The sequence below is a fragment of the Bos grunniens genome, chromosome 4 (assembly GCF_055505025.1).
Source record: "Bos grunniens cultivar Pamir isolate PY7600 chromosome 4, Bosgru_T2T1.0, whole genome shotgun sequence".
NCBI lineage: Eukaryota > Metazoa > Chordata > Mammalia > Artiodactyla > Bovidae > Bos > Bos grunniens.
Genome location: NC_141168.1, coordinates 97,824,878 through 97,849,405, shown reverse-complemented (window position 1 = coordinate 97,849,405; position 24,528 = coordinate 97,824,878). Strand labels below are relative to the sequence as shown.

General features: G+C 37.5%; 1 protein-coding gene across 9 annotated transcripts in view; it reads right to left on the bottom strand.

Moving 5' to 3' along the window:
• Positions 1–24,528, bottom strand: part of DGKB (diacylglycerol kinase beta) — a 1,123,143-nt gene that overhangs the window by 69,447 nt on the left and 1,029,168 nt on the right. The gene's annotated exons all lie outside the window — the stretch shown is intronic.

The following is a 24,528-nucleotide window of genomic DNA, read 5'->3' as shown; positions in this document are numbered from 1 at the left end:
TATGTGTACACATATGCCGGCTTTTTTGCACAGAATCAGAGTTCTAAATGGAAAGAGTTAACATTAACTTTAGAATATTTAAGAGACTCCCTTTACTGCTTTCTTCTTGATTTTTCTGCATTCCGGCTTTATGTCTTTAACTTTGGAATACAGCACTACTAGGTAACCGCCACAGCTAGCCCAATTCCATAACTATTCACTGAATACACTGCCAGTGTGTGTTCAGTCCTGTCCTAGAGCTCCAAGAGGTGTCAGAAATAAATAAAAGGACATTCAGAGCCTTCTGGGCTCTGGGTATAACTCGTTTTAACTTTTTTCATTTAATTCTTTTGTTTCTTCATTCTTCTTGGGTTCTCCTCTTCTTTCTACTCCGTCTCTTAATTAGCTGGCTTCTTGATTGCCTCAATATTCTGCACAAAGAATTACTAAATTACTCCAGTAATATTGATATAATGGCACGTGTTGTTTCCCTTTTCTCTGTGGGCACATGTATAAAGTCTCATGCAGAATATAACTGTGGCCATGTGCAGAATGGAAAGTAAGCAGGACATGAATATAAACCTGGAAAACTATTACTACTGATGAAAAAAACTTTGAAAACCATCACCACTTATCTATTTTTAAAATGTAGCTCATGTTTAAACATTTATTTGTTTCAAATGAATAATGAAAGGCAGTTCCATTTCCCCCCCAGACCAAAATTAAGTAGCACTGAAATTCCTTCTCATAGAGAGAGATCTTTCAAAATTAGCTATTTGGAAGGCTACAGACGCTGCTTGCAATTATGAAAACAAGATCAAAACATTTTGATGCCCTTTCCCTACTTCAGTAAGATAGCAACTACACAAGGGTATTCTCTAGAGTAATGATCTTGCCTCCCTCCAAAGGTTTTTTTATCCCATATTCAGGAGGTCACATCCAGTCTCCAGCTGCACAGAGCTCTCTGCTATTAATTTAAAATGGGGCCTTCAGAGGTTCACATACAGGAAAATCTGCTCCTTAAAAGGTAAGCTCTACCAATCTATTTGAAGAGAACAGGAGAATTTAGCTTTGAACAAAATAATCCATTTATATACCCTATCTTCACTAATCAGAAATAAAAGCTTAAACTGGAGGTCCATAAAATTATCTTTGCTTAAGCATAATTCAGTTTACTTCAATGTCTTAATAACATTGTTTTTATTTTATTTCTTTTTCTTAGAGGGGGAATCTGGTATTGTTATTTTTATCATCATCATCATCATCATTTTTGTCAAGTTATCTGGCAGATACAGAAGGTTATTCACTCTATAGCTCTCTCATTAAAAAAATGTTGAGCAGTCATTGAAAAGGATGAAAGAAATCTGGTTGAAGACGCAGGTGCACTAACAAATGGGTGGTCTTTGGATTCCAGTATTTATGTGTGCTATGGCAAAGCTGAGCAGAAACCTAAATGTTATACATACAAAGTGGTACAACAAGAACATCTGTGTTGCAAGGATTGAACTGGCATGGCTAACACCTCCAGTGCCAGGTGCAAAGGAAATTTCAATACAGCTTGAGTAATCTTGACTGCTAGCATCTGCCTGCATGAGATTATCTCCTGTGTTCCTAGTCCACCATTCTCCATTAGGGCATTTATGTGATACATCTGGTGGTGCCATGGCCAAGCACGAAGGAGCCATGCCTCCACCACTGGGGGGTGAATGCCTGACTCTTTAACTCAACACAAAGGCAAAGAGGAATTCTTTTCAGGATCCAGGGCAGCCAGCCAATTCTCCGAGACTGGTTAGCAGACAGCACTCCAGAAAGATGGCAGCTTTCATCTTTTCTGGTTAGTTAGATGTGTATCCATGAGCGTAATATGGAGAAGGTTAGTTCTTCAGTTTACAATTCTGTCTCTAAATATTATTGCCAGGAAAAGGACAGAATTTTAATATGAGAACTGAAACAGAGTTTTAATGCGACTTGGCTCGGCACACAGTCTCTGCATACAACTCATCTTCAGAATCGATCAGCACGGTAGGGTGAGGATGGTAGAGATGATCCATCCAGCAGTCTGCAGCATGGAGCCTCACATAGATTATGTCCCTCTCTTCAAATCTCCCCTACCCTCAAGAAATGACCACGGCACCTGCTGCTGAGAAACTAGAAATCGCTAGAAGGGCACTGCTTCAATAGTTTTCTGTTTTAGAGCCTACACAACCCAGCACCCACCTGGTCCCCTTTGTTTCCCATTACAGTAGATCTGTGGGCTCTTTATAGAGCAAACCCATTTCCATCTACATTATCCTCATCTTTGCCTGAATTTTCATACTCTCTCTCCCCTGGATTTTTGCCCTCTGAATTAAACCCACTTAGGATTCCCTCTTTAAAAGAACCCCCTCCCACCCCAATGCTTGCTCCCCTGCAATGGTCACCTTTCACCATTGCTCACTCTTTCACAACTAAAAATTTTTACAAGTTTCTTTATGTTGTTCCTCTCCCACTTACCTCTCAAACCATTCAACTCTGGCTGCTTTCCTTAACATTTCATTAAAATTCATCATGTTGATGTCATAAGTCATCCCCTTTGTGATGCTAAAATCAAAGGGTTTCATCATGCTCTTAGAGATGCCTGTGGCATATGATATATGTGACTGCTCTTTCTCAGGCAGTCTCTTAACCTTTGCTTTGTAACATCCCTTCATGTTTTGTTTCCTGCATTTCTGGCTACATATTCCTAGTTACGTATTCACTCCCCATCTTCTCTAACAATTAAAAGATGGAATTCTGCAAGGTTCTTTTTCTTGAGTCCTGTTAATACTCGTTCTTTAGAAATTTTCAACATGATTTCAGATCAATTTTGTAGCTGACTTATACATTTTAATCTCCACTTTTCTAAAACTCAGGCTTCCCTCGTGGCTCTCCCTCTTTCCATTTGCTCCTTCCCAATTGCTCCTCACACTTTCTCACTTTTGTTCTCTGATACCACCATCCTAGCCCAAAGTAACTGTAGCAGCTTCTGAACTGGTAGCCTTGCATCACTCTGTGTGCATGCATGCTAAGTCACTTCAGTCGTGTCCAACTCTGTGCAACCCTATGGACTGTAGCTCGTCAGGCTCCTCTGTCCCTGGGTATTCTCCAGGCAAGAATATTGGAGTGGGCTTCTATGCCCTCCTCCAGGGGATTAGTCACCCTTAAATGCAGATCTGATCACATCACTTTCCTGGTTAAACACACTTCAGGTCAGTTCAGTCCCTCGGTTGTGTCTGACTCTTTGTGACCCCTTGGACTGCAGCAAGACAGGTTTCCCTGCCCATCACCAACTCCTGGAGCTTGCTCAAACTCATGTCCATCGAGTCGGTGATACCATCCAACCATCTCATTGTCTGTCGTCCCCTTCTCTTCCTACCTTCAATCTTTCCCAGCATCAGGGTCTTCTCTAATGAGTCAGTTCTTCACATCAAGTGGCCAGAGTATTGGAGCATCAGTTTCAGCATCAGTCCTTTCAATGAATATTCAGGACTGATTTCCTTTAGGATGGACTGGTTTGATCTCCATGTAGTCCAAGGGACTCTCAAGAGTCTTCTCCAGGACCACAGTACTAAAGCATCAATTCCTCGCCACTCAGCTTTCTTTATGGTCATAAATACACTTAGTCTTTCTGATTAACCTCAAGACAAAACTCCAAACTCTTGACAGAGCCAACGTGGCCTCATATTTTCTTCTCCCTGCTCACCTCTTTGCTCCTTTCTTGAAATAAACTATAATCAGCAGCTAAAATAAGGTGAAGATATAGTATTCTCTATACTCCTATGGTGAGAATAGAAACTATACGGTTATCACCACAGTTTTATAAATGTTGGTGGAAGACACAAGACTCCTGGATTACAGATGAAGTTTAGTTTTATACTCTTAGCAACAGTAGTAGCCATAATATCAGTAGTTTTTTTTTACTGATTCCCCAAGCCTTATTCCCCACAGAATGACTTAGAGAAGGCCAGATAACATCACCTATTGTCATCATTTTCTACAGCAAACATAGGTTTTCCCTTTCTTGAATATGCCATAGACTTGTTTAGAGGATGTTCATTTATAAAATCAAATTCAATATGCTATTTCAAAATTATATTTCCAAAGAAATTTATTATGATTTCACATTTTGGAAATAAAAAATTAAAAAAAATGTGTTCTGGTTGTACATTGCAATATAAATAAAAGTATAGGAAGAAAACATACAGAAATTTTACATGGCAGTTATTTCTGAGTTGTAGGATCAATACCTATTTCTTATTTTAGTTATTTTAATTCCATATTCTTCTCTTTCCTGCAACAAACATATTTTATACTTCACCACGCAAGAGTATTGGAGTGGATTGCCACTGTCTTCTCCGACTCTTTAATTAGATTATATTTTCTCAAAATCTGTCTTTTTTTTGCCATTATTTTGTGCTTTTCCATCACATTATCGCAACAAAACAATGAAACTTCAAATGTGGTGCATGGTTCTACATGCAAGAATGCAGCACAAATTTGAAAATAGCAAGAGAAGATTAAGTGTGTGAACTACTTCTTTGCTTACTGCTTAGTCACTTCAGTCGTGTCCAACTCTGTGCGACCCCATAGACGGCAGCCCCCTGGCTCCCCCGTCCCTGGGATTCTCCAGGCAAGAACACTGGAGTGGGTTGCCATTTCCTCCAATGCACAAAAGTAAAAAGTGAAAGTGAAGTCGCTCAGTTGTGTCCGACTCTTCGAGACCCCATGGACTGCAGCCTACCAGGCTCCTCTGTCCATGGGATTTTCCAGGCAAGAGTACTGGAGTGGGGTGCCATTGCCTTCTCCGGAACTACTTCTTTATCCTCACCTAAACTAACTTCAAATTAATCAGAACTAAGGAAAAACAGCATTAAGCGGAGAGAAAATTCCATCGCCTGTTTGAGAGGTTTTAGAGCCACACAGTGCTGTCTCGGCTTTTGCTATCCTCTTGTTCTCACTCTTTTGTTCCTCCTCCCACTCAACACTCAGGAAGCACCATCTAAGCACAAGGATGGCTGCTAAACAAGTCGAGGAGCTCATGGGGAAACAGAGGAGCTGATTTAGGAACACCTACCCTCATCATGATGGCAAACGATAAGACAGAGCATGAAGACAATGGTTACGATGAGAGGTACCATTTGAGTGGAGCCTCAGGGACAAAGTGGACACGTGTTTGGTGGCTGAGGTATGCAGTGAGATTTTTCATATGAGGGAAATAAGAATGTTTCAGGTTAGGCAAATAAAAACAATTTCATAAGAGAGGAACCTGTTATATCAGCATGCATGTATGACAAGTTGGTTAATGACAAACCTGGGAGAAAATGAAAGTTTTAAGACAACTGTTTTGTAAGGGCAAAATATGGATAATATAGTATAAGCACTTCACAAAGTGTGAAGTGAATTGAAAGTCACTCAGTTGTCCAACTCTTTGCAACCCCACGGACTTTATAGTCCATGGAATTCTCCAGGCCGGAACATTAGAGAGGGTTTCCTTCTGCAGGGGATCTTCCCAACCCAGGGATCAAACCCAGGTCTCCCACATTCAGGTGGATTCCCTACCAGCTAAGCCAAGTGCAGGCTCATGGTAAGCATAAATATTAATGTTCTTCCTTTTCTATCACTTATGTGCACAATTTCTTTCTCTTAAATTTCATAGCAGTCTGTGCATGCAGATAGGCCCACGATAATAGTGGTGATAATGATAACAATAATATTAATATTCAGAACATTTAATAAGTGCAGCAAGTATGGAAATGGAAATCACTTTCACTCAGTCATGTCCAACTCTTTGTGACCCTGTGGGCTGTAGCCTATCAGACTCCTTTGTCCATGGGATTTCCCAGGCAAGACTGGATTGGGTCGCCATTCCCTTCTCCAGGGAATCTTCCCATCCCAGGACTCAAACTGGTCTCCTGTATTGGAGGCAGATTCTTTACTATCTGAGCCACCAGGGAAACCCAAGAGAAGCAGTAGTATACAACTGTTTCATATGTTTTACCTAATTTAATCCTCAAATTGTCCCCAAAAGAAGTTACTAGTATCTCTATTTTACAGATGAGAAAAACTGAAGTAGAGTTAATTAACTGGCCTAATTAATTAATGCTAGAGATGGGATTTGCAAGCAAGTAAGCTTACTCCTTGGAAGGAAAGTTATGACCAACCTAGATAGCATATTCAAAAGCAGAGACATTACTTTGCCAACAAAGTTCCATCTAGTCAAGGCTATGGTTGTTCCAGTGGTCATGTATGGATGTGAGAGTTGGACTATGAAGAAAGCTGAGCACCGAAGAATTGATGCTTTTGAACTATGGTGTTGGAGAAGACTCTTGAGAGTCCCTTCGACTGCAAGGAGATCCAACCAGTCCATCCTAGAGATCAGTCCTGGGTGTTCATTGGAAAGACTGATGCTAAAGCTGAAACTCCAATACTTTGGTCACCTCATGAAAAGAGTTGACTCATTGGAAAAGACCCTGATGCTGGGAAAGATTGAGGGCAGGAGGAGAAGGGGACGACAGAGGATGAGATGGCTGGATGGCATCACTAACTCGATGGACATGAGTTTGGGTAGACTCCCGGAGTTGGTGATGGACAGGGAGGTCTGGTGTGCTGCGTTTCATGGGGTCGCAAAGAGTCGGACATGACTGAGTGACTGAACTGAACTGAATCTGATTTTGGATTTGAGGTCTTATCTAATATGTTTAATACTGATGCTATTTCTCTGTGTACTAAAATCATACACATACAGAGAGAGAAAAAAGACTCAGAAGGCATGTGTTTTACTCATAAAAGTCAAACATTTTGAAACATATTTGTTTATAGAATGCTAAGCTTATTTTCTCTATAAGTGTGCCACTATGTACACATGGCCTGGATATTATTTCCTTAAGCAGACTGACTTGAAGTTTCACTTACAAATAGTTTTAAACTCTACTATGTGTCAAGGTTTGTGCTAGAACTTCAAAGGGTTGAAAACAATTAGATACCATTCCTGCCTTCTTAGAGTTTACTGTCTAATAACATTAGCAGATTAAAAAAAAAAAAAACACTAAGATTAACAAATTATAAAGAATCAGTTCAGTTCATTTCAGTCGCTAAGACGTGTCTGACTCTTTGAGACACCATGGACTTCAGCATGCCAGGCTTCCCTGTCCATCACCAACTCCTGGAGTCTACCCAAACCCATGTCCACTGAGTCGGTGATGCCATCCAACCATCTCATCCTGTGTTGTCCCCTTCTCCTCCTGCCCTCAATCTTTCCCAGCATCAGGGTCTTTTCAAATGAGTCAATTCTTCGCATCAGGTGGCCAAAGTATTGGAGTTTCAGCTTCAACATCAGTCCTTCCAATGAACACTCAGGACTGATCTCCTTTAGGACGGACTGGCTGGCAAGTTACTATGAAGGAAATGAACAATATACTACAAGGGGAAAGAATAATAAGGGAACACAATTTTGATCTTTACCTTTTTAATCAGATTGGAAGTTGAAAGTAAGGAATACATTTAAGAAAGAATAGAATGACATGGGTAAAATGTGGTGAACATTACTCCAATTTCAGCCATGCCCAACAGTTTTTGGACTTCTTAAAGTTATGCTAGTGTATTTGTTATGTCATGAATGAGAAATTTTGTTTAAAATATTATAAATTATAGAAAGAAAATGATTGTTATGAAAATAGAAATGGTATGTTACCACTTCTGCTAGTGAATATGTGTGGGAGGGGCCTGGAGACAAAGTATTGTGAGTTCAGAAAATAGTTTGAAGAATTTGTACGAATGTGTTGCTCATAGTTATTTTTGAAAGAATTATGAATGATATTTATTCCTTTTCAGAAGTACATATTTTCTATACATTTCCCTGGTGGCCCAGATGGTAGAGAATCTGTCTGCAATGCAGGAGATCTGAGTTTGATCCCTGGGTTGGGAAGATCCCCTGGAGAAGGGAATGGCAACCCACTCTAGTATTCTCGCCTGGGGAATTTCATAGACAGGGGAGACTGGAGGGCTACAGTCCATAGAGTCACAAAGAGTCAGACATAACTGAGCAACTAACACTTTGATTTTTTATCAATTTTACATATTATGTTTCACTAAAAAAATACATAAATCTATAATATATAGATATATTATATAGATATAATATATAATACATTATATATAATATATATATTATATATATAGATATATATAAAGTTAGTGGAGGTGATGGAATTCCAGTTGAGCTATTCCAAATCCTGAAAGATGATGCTGTGAAAGTGCTGCACTCAATATGCCAGCAAATTTGGAAAACTCAGCAGTGGCCACAGGACTGGAAAAGGTCAGTTTTCATTCCAATCTCAAAGAAAGGCAATGCCAAAGAATGCTCAAACTACTGCACAATTACACTCATCTCACACGCTAGTAAAGTAATGCTCAAAATTCTCCAAGCCAGGCTTCAGCAATATGTGAACCGTGAACTTCTTGATGTTCAAGCTGGTTTTCGAAAAGGCAGAGGAACCAGAGATCAAATTGCCAACATTCGCTGGATCATGGAAAAAGCAAGAGAGTTCCAGAAAAGCATATATTTCTGCTTCATTGACTATGCCAAAGCCTTTGACTGTGTGGATCACAATAAACTGTGGGAAACTCTGAAAGAGATGGGAATACCAGACCACCTGATCTGCCTCTTGAGAAATCTGTATGCAGGTCAGGAAGAAACAGTTAGAATTGGACATGGAACAACAGACTGGTTCCAAATAGGAAAAGGAGTACGTCAAGGCTGTATATTGTCACCCTGTTTATTTAACTTATGTGCAGAGTACATCATGAAAAACGCTGGACTGGAAGAAGCACAAGCTGGAATCAAGATTGCCGGGAGAAATCTCAGTAACCCCAGATATGCAGATGACACCACCCTTATGGAAGAAAGTGAAGAGGAACTAAAAAGCCTCTTGATGAAAGTGAGAGTGGAGAGTGAAAAAGTTGGCTTAAATCTCAACATTCAGAAAACGAAGATTATGGCATCCAGTCCCATCACTTCATGGGAAATAGATGGGGAAACAGTGTCAGACTTTGTTTTTCTGGGCTCCAAAATCACTACAGATGGTGACTGCAGCCATGAAATTAAAAGATGCTTACTCCTTGGAAGGAAAGTTATGACCAACCTAGATAGCATATTCAAAAGCAAAGACATTACTTTGCCAACAAAGTTTTGTCTAGTCAAGGGTATGGTTTTTCCTGTGGTCATGTATGGATGTGAGAGTTAGACTGTGAAGAAGGCTGAGCGCCGAAGAATTGATGCTTTTGAACTGTGGTGTTAGAGAAGACTCTTGAGAGCCCCTTGGACTGCAAGGAGATCCAACCAGTCCTTTCTGAAGGAGATCAGCCTGGGATTTCTTTGGAAGGAATGATGCTGAAGCTGAAACTCCAGTACTTTGGCCATCTCATGCGAAGAGTTGACTCATTGGATAAGACTCTGATGCTGGGAGGGATTGGGGGCAGGAGGAGAAGGGGACGACAGAGGATGAGATGGCTGGATGGCATCACTGACTCAATGGACGTGAGTCTCAGTGAACTTGGGGAGTTGGTGATGGACAGGGAGGCCTGGCGTGCTGCGATTCATGGGGTTGCAAAGAGTCGGACACAACTGAGCAACTGAACTGAACTGAAGGTGGCAAAACAACTGTACTTGGAAAACTAGAAGATACTGATGAAAAACACTAAAGGGAACATAAACAGATGAAAAGATATACTGTGCTCACGAGGCGGAAGAATTAATGTTGCTAAAATTACCCAAGGCAACCCACAGACTCAATGCAATTCCTATCAAAGTACCAATGGCATTTTCCCACAGAACTAGAACAAATAATTCTAAAATGTGTACAGAAACACAAAATAACCTGAATATGTCCATAACAATCTTTGATAAAGAACAAAGGTGGAGCTATCACCTCCTTGATTTTAGACTATATACTACAAAGTTACAGTATGCAAAATAGCATGATACTGGCACAAAAATAGACTCATAGATACATGGAATAGAATAAAGAGCTGATAAATGAGTCCACACTTACATGAGCCATTAATCTATGAGGACGAGGCAAGAGTATACAATAGGAAAATGATACTCTGTTCAATAAATGGTGTTGGAAAAACTTGACAGCTATATGCAAAAGAATCAAACTGGACTTTTGCACACCATGCATAAAAATATGTTCAAAATAGATTAAAGATATATATATATATATATAAGGCCTGAACTAATAAAACTTCTAGAAGAAAACATAGACATTTTGCCCTTTGACATTCATCTCAGAAATCCTTTTTTTGGATATGTCTCCTCCAGCAAGGGAAACAAAAGCAGACATACACGTGTGGGACCACATCAAACTAAAACACTTTTGCACAGTGAGGCACATTTTCAACAAAATGAAAAAGCTGCCTATCGACTGAGAGAAGACATTTGCTAACAATATATCAAATGAGGAGTTGATACCCAAAATATACAAAGAACTCTCACAACTCATTGTTGAAAAATCCAACCTGATTAAAAAAGGGTAGAGGAGCTGAACAGATGTTTTCCCAATGAAGATATACAGATGGTCTATAGACATATGAAAAGGCTTAACATCACTAGTTACCAGGTAATGAAAATCAGAATCAGAAAGTGATATCACCCAACACCTATCAGACTGGCTACTATCAAAAAAAAAACAACAAATAACAAGTGTTGGTCAGGATGTGGAGAGAAGGGAACCTACATGCTCTTGGTGGGAATGTAAATTGTACAGCCATGAAGAAAAACAGTACTGAGTTTCTTCAAAAAATTAAAAATAGAACTAACATATGCTCCAGCATTTCCACTCCCAGGTATTTATTCAAAGAAATTGAGAACGCTAATTAGAAAAGATACATACACCCTTATGTTCACTGTAGCATTTTTTATAATAGCCAAAAGATATGGAAGTAATCAAAATGCCCAAGAATGGATAAAGAAGAGGTGATATACAAATATATATATATATATATATATATATCCATACACACAAACATACATATATATATATGTACACATACACGCAGCAGACTATTGCTCAGCCATAAAAAATAATGAAATCTTGCCATTTGCAACAACATGGATAGAGCTACAGAGAATTGTGCTAAGTGAGATAAGTCAGACCAAGAAAAATACTGTATGATTTCACTTACATATGGAATTTAAGAAACAAAACAAATGAACAAATGTGACAAAACAAAAACTGTCAGATACAAAAATCAAAGAGGTGGCTGCCAGAGGGGCCAGGCATGAGGGGGGAAGAGAAACAGGAGAGCGAGATAAACAGGTACAAATTTCTAGTTGCAGCATAAATGTCATGAGGATGCAATGCACAATGTGGGGAATATAGGCAATACTTATGTAATATCTCTGTAAGTTGACAAATGGTAACTAGACTTATCTTGGTGGTCTTCTTGAAACATAAGAAATACCAAATCATTGTTTTGTAACAGGAACTAACAAAGTGTTGTAGAAAATTATACTTCAAAAACAGTTCAAAGAGATCAGATTCACTGTTACCACAGGTAGCAGGTCAGGGGAGGGGGAACTAAGTAATCAAATTATAAGATAAATACTAGGAATGTAATATATAATATGATATAGGTAATCAACACTGCTATATGATATATATGAAAGCTATTAAGACAATGAATCCTAAGAGTTCTCAACCCAAAGAAAATTTTTTTTCCTATTTAATATTGTAACTTTATGAGATATGTTCATTAAACATATTGGGACAATCATTTCATGATCTATGTCACATCATTATGATGTGTACCATGAATCTGTGCAGTACTCTATGTCAATTATATCTCAATAAAACTGGGAGAAAAAAGTCTGTGATGAGGTCATAGTGGTAATTACAATAGATCTGGCTAGGACATAAATGGAAAACAGCAAAACAGACCTCAAAATAAGCTAAAGGAAAGTTATACACAAATCTGGAAAAAGCGGCATCATTCCTTCACATGTAGATAAATGAAAATTTCCATTCAGGCTTGAAGCTATTTAATTTTCTTCCCTCTCTGTAAAGTCACCACAAGTTTGCCAGGTGAACTGAGCCTTGAGAGAAAGGTATGCTCCTCTCAAGGCAGCTCATTCGCTTTCCCCTCTTCCTCCCTTCATTAGTTGAGGTCTAGGTAGTAACAACTTCACTGCATCTGATACCCTGGTCCTACTCATGCTTTTGTAGTAAGTCCTTTGTAAATAAACCCTCCTCAAATTAGCCTTACTTGAGTGTTTAATCAGTTTCCTGTTAGGGTCCTTACTAATGGGCAAATGTTAAATTTCATTTGACTTTGAAATAAGATAAGTTTTATTTGGTAGGGTAGATTCATATAAACCTAGATATGCCTACCAGATGTGGCTTTATGTTCCTATGACTGCAGTCTTTAAAAAGAATTTGAACAAAAAGAATAATCATTTTCAATATGAGGATTTTAATATTAATGTGTTCAAAACAGAGAACAGAAAAAGGAACGTACTGGTTTACTCAGAGAAAATGGAGAAAGAATTTGAAATCTTTTTCAAATAGATACTAAATTTGAGCTCTATCCTAACGTAGTTATGACACTTGAAATCATATTTAAAAGGTAGTTTTAAAAAGTTATAAATCTTGATCAAGATTATATGTCTCAACATTGAAATCATTTTGCAAAAGCACTCAATTGTTATATAAAAATATCACTCTAATAAAAAATGTGTAAAAACCACAATGATATTTGCTCAACCTCATAGGTGAATTTGTTGGTGGTCTAAAACTGTCTGCCAGAGAAAGCTCTTTCTGTGCTCTGAATTGACCAAAGGCCAAATGCTAATGGGAATGAAGACCTGATCTACTTTGGAAGTGGCTCCTGCCCATAATGAATAAGATATGGCCTAAAGGAAGATAAGGGGAAGCTGATCATATTTTTGTCAATTTATGGACTTTCCACACTACATACTTTGGGGAAGTAGCTAAACCACCTGGGGCAGAGACTGTTTTATTTGTTTTTTTTTTTTTTTATGGCTTTAGTGAAACAGAATTCACATTCTATAGAATTCAACCATTTAAAGTATACAATCCAATGTTTTTCAGTATACTCAAAGTAAACTTTAGAACATTTTTATACCCTTTAAAAGACACCCTGTATCCTTTAATATTGTCCCCTTAGTCCCTAATCCCCAAATCTCTCAGTCCCATTCTCTCCCCAGCAATTACTAACCTACTTTCAATTCCTATAAATTTGCCTATTCTGGATATTGCATATAAATGCAATCATATGATATGCTGCCTTTTGTGACTTGCTTCTTTCACTTGGTATAATGCTTTTATGGTTCATCTATGTTGTAGCATATATCAATACTTTATTCCATTTCATGGCTGAATAATAATTCATTGTATGAATATATTTTGTTTATTTATCCATTGGTATATATTTTGGTTGTTTCCAACTTTTGACTTCTATAAATAATGTTGCTATAAACATTAATATAAAACTCTTTGTGTGACCACATGCTTTCATTTCTCTTGGAAATTTACCTAGGAGTGTAATTGTTAGGTCATATGCTAACTCTCAGTTGGTAAAGAATCTGCCTGCAATGCAGGAGACTCCATTTTGATTCCTGGGTTGGGAAGATCTGCTGGAGAAGGGATAGGATACCCACTCCAGGATTCTTGGGCTTCCCTACGGCTCAGCTGGTAAAGAATCTGCCTACAATGCAGGAGACCTGGTTTCGATTCCTGGGTTGGGAAGATCCCCTGGAGAAGGGAAAGGCTACCCATTCTAGTATTCTGGCCTAGAGAATTCCTTGGACTGTATAGTCCATGGGGTCACAAAGAGTCGGACACAACTGTGCAACTTTCACTTTCACGCTAACTCTATGTTTAACCATTTGAGTAAGTGCCAGACTGCTTTCCAGAGTGGTAGCAATCATTTACAATCCAGACAGCAAGGTATAAGGGCTGTGATTACTTCTTCAACACGTATTATTAATCTGACTTTTTAACTCTAGCTATCCTAATGGATATGGAATGGTAGTTCACTGTGGTTTCGATTTGCAATTTTCTGATCAGTAATGATGTCAAGCACTTTTGCATGTGCTTATTGAGCATGTGTATATTTTCTTCAAAGAAATATCTATTCAGAAACTTTCCCCATTTTCGAACTGGATCATTCATCTTTTTGTTATTGAGATGTAAGAGCTCTTTATATATTGCAGATACAAGTCTCTTGTCAGATACATAATTCACAATTGCTACTGCTAAGTCGCTTCAGTCACGTCCGACTCCGTGCGACCCCATAGACAGCAGCCCACCAGGCTCCCCCATCCCTGGGATTCTCAAGGCAAGAACACCAGGGTAGGGTGCCATTTCCTTCTCCAATTGATTCACAATTACTTACTCTTATATGTGTGCTGTCATTTCACTTTCTGGATAGTGTCCTTGAAGCACATGCTTCCAATTTTGATGAAGTTCAATTTATATATATTTTTTCTTTTGCTGCTCATGCTCCTGGTGTCTTACATAAGAATCCATTGTCAAATTTAGGAATCAAGATATACCCCTACATTTTCCTCTAAAAAATTTATAGTTCTAGATCCTCAATTTAGGTCTTTGACTCAAGTTATTTTTGGTAAATGTTATAAGGTAAGAGTCCAATTTCATTCTTTACCTGTGTCTGGCTTGTCCAGGTGTTGCAGTTCTGTTTGTGGAAAAGACTCTTATTTCCCCATTTAACGGTCTGTGTGCCTTTGTCAAAATCAGCTGAGCATAGACACATGACTTTCTCATTTCTATTCCATTGACCTGTATGTCTATCCTTATCCAAGTGCAGCACTGTCTTGATTACTTAGTGCTTTATACTACTTTCTATTGGGAAATTTCTATTTCTAATTGGGAAGTGAGAATATTTCAAATTTGTTCATCATCTTCCTGATTACTTTGGCCATCCTGGATCCCGTGCAATTCCATGTGAGTTTTAGAATCAGCTGGTCAGTTTCTACAAAAAGTCTGCTGTGATTCTGACAGTGATCACACTGAGTCTGTAGATCAATTTGGGGAGTATTACCATCTTAACCAACCTAGACAGTATGACCAACCTAGACAGAATATTAAAAAGCAGAGACATTACTTTGCTGACACAGTTCTGTTTTCTAGTCAAAGTTATGGTTTTTCCAGTAGTCATGTATGGATGTGTGGAGAAGGCAATGGCAACCCACTCCAGTACTCTTGCCTGGAAAATCCCATGGACGGAGGAGCCTGGTAGGCTGCAGTCCATGGGGTCATGAAGAGTCAGACACGACTGAGCGACTTCACTTTCCCTTTTCACTTTCATGCATTGGAGAAGGAAATGGAAACCCACTTCAGTGTTCTTGCCTGGAGAATCCCAGGGACGGGGGAGCCTGGTGGGCTGCCATCTACGGGGTCACACAGAGTCAAACACGACTGAAGCAACTTAGCAGCAGCAGCAGCAGCATGTATGGATGGGAGAGTTAGACCATAAAAAAGGCTGAGTGCCGAAGAATTGATGATTTTGTACTGTGGTGCTGGAGAAGACTCTTGAGGGTCCCTTGGGTGGCAAGGAGATCAAAACAGTCGATCCTAAAGGAAACCAGTTCTGAATATTCATTGGAAGGACTGATGCTGAAGCTGAAACTCCCATATTTTGGCCAACTGATGTGAAGAACTAACTCATTTGAAAAGACCCTGATGCTGGGAAAGATCGAAGGCAGGAGGAGAAGGGGACGGCAGAGGACAAGATGGTTCGATGGCATCACCAATGGACATGAGTTTGACCAAGTTCTGGGAGCTGGTGATGGACAGAGAAGCCTGGTATGCTGCAGTCCATGGGATTGCAAAGAGTCAGACACGACAGAGCAACTGAACTGAACTGAACATCTTAACAATTTAAAATTTTTCATTCATGAAGAGGAAATGTTTAGAGTTTCTTTAATTTCTTTCAACAAGTTTTTAGTTTGCAGTATTAGTTGAGTTTTGAATTTTGTTTAACTCCTAGTATATTATTTTATGATGCTATTATAAATGATATTTTTTAATTTCATCTTTTGCTTAATTGCAAATGTTAGAAATATAACTGATTTTTATATAATGATCTAGTATCTGACATGTATGTTCAATTTCAGTTCTAATAGTATTTTAGTAGATTTTTAAAAATCTCTAAATACAAGATCATGTTTTATAAGAATAGAGATAGTTTTACTACCTCCTAGTCTTTGAATATAAAAGGTATTCTATAGACAGAATAGAGTAGGATTATTTGTTTTTTTGTTTGTTTTTCCCCTTTGACAACTTCTGCTTTTGATCAGGTTTTTAAACTAGTCACATTTAATGTCTTTTTTATATTGTTGGATTTATGTCTGTCATTTTACTTTTATGTTTGTATTTTGGTATGGATCATATCGTTTTTGTATCTTTTTATGGATTTTTTTGCAAGTAAATGTTTTCTAATGTAGTATTTCAATTAATTTAATGATTTAATTACTTTAAAGACTTTTTCACCATTATTTTCTTGAGCCATGTCAGCATTTGCCCTGAGGCCTACCAAATACATTTTTATTTATAAAAATTAGCTTCAAATTAACACTAGCTCAATTGCAGTCACATATAAAAGTGTTACTCCTATTACTCTATTCCTTTTTCTACCCTTTTATGATATTATTTTTATAATTATATCTATAAATGCTAATATTTTAATATTATATTTATAATTGTCACATTATATACTTTTCTGTCTTTTAAAGAAGTTGGGAGAAGAAATGAGAGCAAATAAAAAAAAAAAAAAAAGAAATGAGAGCAAATAAGCATCAATTCAGTTCAGTTCAGTCACTCAGTCACGTCTGACTCTTTGCAACCCCATGAATCGCAGCACGCCAGGCCTCCCTGTCCATCACCAACTCCCAGAGTTCACTCAAACTCATGTCCATGGAGTCAGGGATGCCATTCAGCCATCTCATTCTCTGTTGTCCCGTTCTCCTCCTGCCCCAATCCCTCCCAGCATCAGGGTCTTTTCCAATGAGTCAATTCTTTGCATGAGGTCACCAAAGCATTGGAGTTTCAGCTTTAGCATCAGTCCTTCCAAAGTACACCCAGGACTGATCTCCTTCAGAATGGACTGGTTGGATCTCCTCGAAGTCCAATGAACTTTCAAGAGTCCTCTCCAACACCACAGTTCAAAAGCATCAATCTTCAGCGCTCAGCTTTCTTCACAGTCCACTCTCACATCCATACATGACCACTGGAAAAACCATAGCCTTGAATAGACGGACCTTTGTTGGCAAAGTAATATTTCTGCTTTTTAATATGCTATCTAGACATGGAAGAAGGCAATGGCACCCCACTCCAGTACTCTTGCCTGGAAAATCCCATGGATGGAGGAGCCTGGTAGGCTATAGTCCATGGGGTCGCTAAGAGTCAGGCACGACTGAGCGACTTCACTTTCACTTTTCACTTTCATGCACTGGAGAAGGAAATGGCAACCCACTCCAGTGTTCTTGCCTGGAGAATCCCAGGGACGGGGAAGCCTGGTGGGCTGCCATCTATGGGGTCGCACAGAGTTGGACATGACTGAAGCGACTTAGCAGCAGCAGCAGGTTGGTCATAACTTTCCTTCCAAGGAAGGAGTAGGCATCTTTTAATTTCATGGCTGCAGTCACCATCTAGCTTTTCTTAATTAACCTAACATTTCTGATCTCTTTTGTTCCTGTGAATCAAGTTACTATTTGGAATCAATTTCCTAGCCAAAACAGCTTAGATTACTCACTTCCATTATATTATTTTGCCAAAAGTATTACACATGTATATCTTACAGGCCAAATAACATATAAAATTTTTAGCCTGTAAAATCAGTTAAGAAAGGAGAAAAAAATATATAAATATGCTATATTTTATAGTTACATTATTAACTTTATTATTGTTTTCATATGATCTGGTAAATTTCTGTTACTGTCTGGGGTCAACTGCTTTTAGCCTAAAGATTTTCTTTTAGTATTTCAAACCATGTGGGTTTCCTAGAAACAAATTTTCATGCTTTTATTTGGGAATATGTTTATCTTGCCTTCATTTATAAAACAGTTTTGCTCAATATACAATTTTTGGTGACATTTTTTTCTTTGAGCTCTTTAGAATGTTATATATCCTCCACATTTGTGGTCTGCCTTCCACTGTTCTATTAATCTTATTGGAACTTTCTTTTAGAGTGTTTTTTCTTCTTGTTGATTTGAAGATTTTCTCCTTATCTTTGGATTCAGTACTTATACTGTGATGTCTCTGACTATGGGCCTCTTTGTGTTTATATGACTTGACATTCATTGGGTTTCCTGGATGTGCAATGTTTTCAATAAATTTGGCCAGTTTCTTTAGCTATTATTTTTAAATGGTATTTATGCTTCTTTCTCCTTTCCTTCTGGTACTCCTATTATATGTATTTTGGTACACTACAGTGTCTCATATCTCTCTGCACTGCATTTTTCTTAATTCTTTTTTACCCTTCAAACTGTATAATCTTTATCAATCAATTTTCAAGTCACTAATTCAGTTTAAATCTACTGAATTTTTCACTTTTGGGATTTATTGAAGTACTCAGTAAGTCAGCTGAATAAAACGTAATATTCAATTTTCTGGTTGTGCTTATTTTTTAATATACATTTTTGTGATATAACACTGTCATCATACTTTTACTTCTTTTATCATTTTTTAAAAATTTCTTTGAATACATTTAGGTGACTACTTTGAAGATTTTGTCTGTTGAATCTAACATTTGGTTTAATCATAGAAAGTTTCTGTTGTCTTCCTCCCCTGCCCCCACTCCCCTTGTACATGGATCATATTTTGGGTTTCTCTGTAGTTGTCCCTCTCTCTCTTTTTTTTGAAACTTGACACTTTAGATAATGTGCTTTGGTAACTCAGGGTACTTCCCTCTTACCCTAAGGGCTTGTTATTATTTGCTTATTTGTTTAGTGATTATTTCAGGCAATTTTCCCACTACTACCAACTCTCCACTCACACCCCTTAGCATTAAGCCTCTGATGTTGCTCCTCAGGGAACACAATCTTGGATATTGCTACAGTTGCTCTGGGAAAACAAGAATTTTTGTGGGGCTCTCTTTGTTTCCTTCCCTTACCACACCCAGGCCTAATACTTGGTAATTATCTGTGCTCTTATTTTCAACAATGTCCTGAGGCATAAATTGCTTGACAGACTGATCCAGTCAAACTTGGGATCATCTGAAAGAACAGTTCCTGAGATTCTTGTTTGAAATTTGTTTTAATCCAAGGAAGCCACTTCCCAGATACATCTGTCACTGATTCTTCCCCTTGAAGTAGCCAACTTAAGGTTCAGCTTATATTTCCATTGAAGCTGTCAGTCTCCTCCCAACTGTCTATTTTTCATAACCACAACTACATCTGAGAGTATTCTTCACTTTGAACTTCTCTACATTTTATTGCAGATGATGCCAGTTCTTGTGGAAAGATGTGGAGCTCTGAGCTCAAGCTCTGAAGCAGAAGTGGGGACGATAGAATACTTCTCTCTGAATTTGTAACACCTTTACTTTATGAGCTGAATATTCAGTTGATGGGGCTGGGTACAATAATTCTAGCAGATTTTGAGTGCTTCTTATTTGTTCATTATATGATATATGTTTGCCTTGCTTAGAATCACTTAAGAGACTAAATGTTCCCCTAGGACCATTTCTGGAGGCAATTTTTTAAAACAATTTTTTTTTCACTAGAATGAATCCACAGAACTAAAAAGTCCAAAAGGACTACCATGTCAAAAGTGAAACTTTAGAGGTGTTTTTTTGGCTGAGATTTGGGACTGGATTTACATAATTCAGCCACATTTTTACTTGAAATGTTTGTCCTTTTTTTAAATAGCTTGGTGCAGTCAAGCCACGGAACCAGATAATTATTATATACAGACATTAAAAAGCCAGTGACTGGTAGAATATTGTGATGAATTAATTTTGATTAGGTTAGCTAAAGAAAAAGATAATCATGTGATCTATTAAGGTGAATTGATAGAAATCAAGACAATAATAAAAATGAGTTTATTAACTAAGAAAACTTTTAAATTTCCATGCAATAAAAAATGCTTAATTTACTCTGTAAAGTCAGCCAGGTTTATGCCTATGAAATGTGCTATTTCTGTATGAAGGGAATTTATTATTTTAGCATAACAATTCAGGACACTTAATTTTATAGTTAGTTTCTCTAAAATAAATTAGAAAAATATTATTCTCTTCCATACTTAGTAGAATTTCTGTTTATTTTTCTCTCCCCATTAGGCACTGATTTTCTAGTTTCTACACTAGTCACTGACTTTCAGTTTGAAATATCTGAAGGTCAAATTATTACTTAGCTATAGAGATCCAAGGATTAAAAAAATGTCTAATCACATCATAAATAACATTTCAGAATTCCAACAAGGTAAAATAGAAATGAAATAAGTAAAAATAAATCCACACACAGAGACAGAAGCATATCAAAAATTATTACAAAAGGTTGAATTTCAGGGAAAATGTTATTACAAATATGTAATCCCTGGTTACTAATTTTCCCCCAGATTCTTAGATTTAAACTCAGATTCCTTCATTATTTCTGACCTGATATGAAACACCATCTGGCATGTGAATGTTAGAGGATTATATGTAAGCAAAATAGATATTTTTTCTCTTTCTGATTCTAAGACTTTTTAAATTAGATTATTTTTAAGTTTGAAATGTGAATTACAACCAAACTGATAAAGAGAGAAGATGGTTTTCAGTATTAATTTTTTAAAGGAATTACACATTACCTATTTTAACTGGTATTCTGTAATTCTCTTTTTTTTGTAATTCTCTTATAAATTTCAGCCTCATGACAATTTTTCTTGAAGAAAGATTTTAAATCAAGACTTCATAAAGCAAATGATAACAAATATTTTTATAATTATTTTATGATATATACACACATCAAACTGAATCATATAGTTCACCAAATCTATGTTGGCAAATTTTTTCAGATAATTAGCAAATACTTATCAATATCCAGTGGTCTTACTTATAATACATGAAATGAATCACATGTAAAAATAATTATGGCGTTAGAATTAATTTCTATAATTACTTTTTTAGATGAGACACTTACGCTGTCTTTAACATTCACTTAGAATCATAAACTTTTAAAGCTAGTGGCTAACAGGTCATATGGTTAAAATATTTAATTTTAATGATAAAAAACCTGAGGTCTACAAAGTTTACATAATTTATCTAATGACTGAGTGAGATATCCAGGGTTATACTGCTGCTGCTGCTAAGCCGCTTCAGTCGTGTCCGACTCTGTGCGACCCCATAGACGGCAGCCCATCAGGCTCCCCCGTCCCTGGGATCCTCCAGGCAAGAACACTGGACTGGGTTGCCATTTCCTTCTCCAATGCATAAAAATGAAAAGTGAAAGTGAAGTTGCTCAGTCGTGTCCAACTCTTCGCGATCCCATGGACTGCAGCCTACCAGGCTCCTCCGTCCATGGGATTTTCCAGGCAAGAGTACTGGAATGGGGTGCCATTGCCTTCTCCGAGGGTTATACTATAGGTTATCAAAGTTCTGGTCCACTCTACTTTGAACTCTGCTTTTTTTCATAACCTTGATGAACTCCTGTCCAGAAAATCTCACTCTGGAGAGTTTGAGAGATATATGGTTACCTCATCCTCACTTACAACACACTGTAAATTAAAACTAGACTTACGCTTTGAAAAGTTCCCTTTTCTTAATGTTTTACTCAAACATATAATTAAATGTTTGAGTTTCAAAACATTTTTCCCAAATGTGCAAGTTACTAGAGAAATCTATGAAAAATAGCCAAACAAAAATAGCCAGTGTAAATTTAAAAAATAGACTATATAATAAATAAAAACAAAAATTATTTTCTAAGATTAATTCATCAGGAATAAGTGTCAACTGAATTTCTGTTTCAAGTATGGAATTTCACTGGGTTCTACCTTGATAAAATTACACAAGAAGAAGAGAAAATGAAGGAGGAAGAAGGGAAAAAGAGAGTCAGCAACCTCGTTTATTGTTTCAGTCCTTCATGTTGGACTCAATGAAAAAATATGCAAATACCCAAAGCATGGAACAAAGAGATATAATTCATACATATTTCATATATACATATGTAATATTTATCTATGATTTCATTGAAATAGAAAACTGCAGGTAAAATAAAACTGCTTCCCTGATAGCTCAGTTGGTGAAAAATCAGCTTGCAATGCAGGAGACCCCGATTGGATTCCTGGGTGGGGAAGATCTGCTGGAAAATGGATAGGCTACCATCCCAGTATTCTTGGGCTTCTTTTGTAGCTCAGCTGGAAAAGAATTTGCCTGCAATGCGGATATTTGGGTTCGATCCCTGGGTTGGGAAGATCCTCTGGAGAAGGGAAAGGCTACCCATTCCAGTATTCTGGCCTGGAGAATTCCATGGACTATAGTCCATGGGGTTGTAAGGAGTCAGACATAACTGATCAACTTTCACTTTCACTTTAAAACCTGAGGTTCTGTTAAAGTTTGATCTACTCTCTTTCATCTCTTGCACAAAAGATCATATCTGTCTTCAGAATTCTGGACAACTATGTGTGCTACTGAAAAATATTAAATAAAATAATTTAGTGAGGCTCATTAGTGTTGTTTGTTCTGTCTGCGAAGTGTATCATCAATTAAGACAGCATTTATCAAGCCATTGTCTATGCTGACTAGCTACTGTACAGAGTGGTTTAACTACTCATGTTCTTTGGGCTCAGATAACTCAATATCAGTATCATAAAGAATCTGGCTTTGAAAACTAAGGTTGCTATGTCATGAGCTTCTGTGGCTCACTAATCCCTCTAAAAACAGGGTTCTCTGTAATTTATTTTAATTTAATTTTATAACTGATGCTATTTGCCTAGTGACCACAGGATAGAAATAGCTACGGAAGTTGGGGATTTGGGGTTCTATATATTGGGAGCTCAAATGTCAAAACAAACAAAAAGCCAAATAGACTGAAAAAATTAACTCTTCTTGGATCCTTCGGTGAGAGAACACAGATCAAATTGGTCTCCAACTGACAGGCAAACGTAGGGAATCTAGGCTTAATGCAACAGACTTCAACTCATAAGCAAAAAGTACTATGAGCATCACTGCTGAGGTAGGAAAAGCTAAATGGTAAATGATAAATTGCTGGAGGCTCAGTAAGAACAATTCAGAGTTAAAAACCCCAGGGGGCTTCAGTCATAGGGAGCCCTCAAAATACTGTAAGATTTACCTCCAAGATCTTAACCAGATTCCCACATTAAATAACAGAGAAAAATCCCCTCAGGCTTTGTGCATGAGGACAGTAAAAGGAACCATTAAATATATACCAGAATATTTTTTTATTTTTGACAAAGCTTGTCTTGGGAAGGGAGGAAGGACTAATTAATCATAGCTTAACCTGCTGTAGTATTACCAGAGTTTAACTGAGTAGTGTAAAGGAGATACCCAACTCCAGTCCATTCAAGCCATTCAGGGAAGGAACCACACAAAGAGGGAGAAAAAAAGCAAAAATACTTCTCAAGTTTACAGTCAAGAGAACTAAAAGACCTAAGTGTAGGACTACAGAATGCTCCCTTTCTCTGACAACTCACTACCCTCACTACACCATGGCTAAAAGTCAACTTATAGTAGTTCCTCTTACTTGATACATCATATTCCACTATCAAGAAAATTTTACAAGGCATAGAATAAGGCAAAAAGGAAAATTTAAAAAGAAAGAGCAAGCATCAGGACCAGATACAGCAGGGATGTTGGAATTTTCAGAGCAGGAATTTAAAACAAGTATGATTGATATGCTAGTACTCTAATGAGGATAGTATGCAAAAATAGAGAATATAAGCAGAGAGACGGGGATCCTAATAAAGAATTCCAAGGAAATTCTAGAGATTAAAAGAAAAAAAAAAACACTTTAATAGGAATTTTTTAAATGGAGACGGGAATGGCAACCCACTTCAGTATTCTTGTCTAGAGAATTCCATGGACAAAGGAGCCTATGGGGCTACAGTCCATGGGGTCGCAAAGAGTCGGTCATGACTGAGTGACTAACACTTTCACTTTATGGGCTTAACTGAAGATGACTGAGGAAAGAATCTGAATGAAGACTGAAAAATACAGAATATAATATCTAAGGACTGTAGGACAACTATAAAAGGTGTAACATACATGTAATGGGAGTATCACAAGAAGAAAGAAAAGGAAGAGAAGAAATATTTGAAACAATAATGACAGAATTTTCTCAAATTAATGTTAGATACCAAATCACAGATCAAAGACCTTTAGAGAATACCAAGCAAGATAAATGCCAAAAACACTCTATCTGGGCATATCATTTTCAAATTAGAGAAAATCAAAGGCAAAGAAAAAAAATTTTTAAAGAGGCAAAGGAATAAACACTTCGCCTAGAGAGGAACAAAAATAAAAATTACACACAACTTTTCCTGAGAAGTCATACAAGTA